Source organism: Mesitornis unicolor, unplaced genomic scaffold (genome assembly GCF_000695765.1).
Source record: "Mesitornis unicolor isolate BGI_N332 unplaced genomic scaffold, ASM69576v1 scaffold3672, whole genome shotgun sequence".
NCBI classification, from domain to species: Eukaryota; Metazoa; Chordata; class Aves; order Mesitornithiformes; family Mesitornithidae; genus Mesitornis; species Mesitornis unicolor.
The window spans coordinates 1-352 of NW_010168304.1; positions in this window are offsets into that span (position 1 = coordinate 1).

Here is a 352-nt window from a genome sequence, read left to right on the forward strand (position 1 = left end):
TTAGTAGGGTGGGTGCATCTGCCACACACATGGCTTACAATTAGGATTTTGTTTTTAAACAAATTAGCAATATAACAAATCTAAAAGGAGTTTGACCATGCTTTTTGGGAGGTGTTTGGTTTTTTTTTTTCTTTTTTAAGGCCATAGATGATGGTGTTTAGCCAAGGTGCATAGTATCTAATAGGTTTACACTTCATGATTTCACCGTTTAATCTAGGTTTTCATCACAGGCTTTTAAAGACATAAGCCAATACTGAACACTGCTTTCCTTGGGATTTAAAGACAAGGTTGGAGGATCGTATCTGTTCATCTAGAAAGTGTTAATCATCAAAACAAAGAAGTTTTTTCTCAG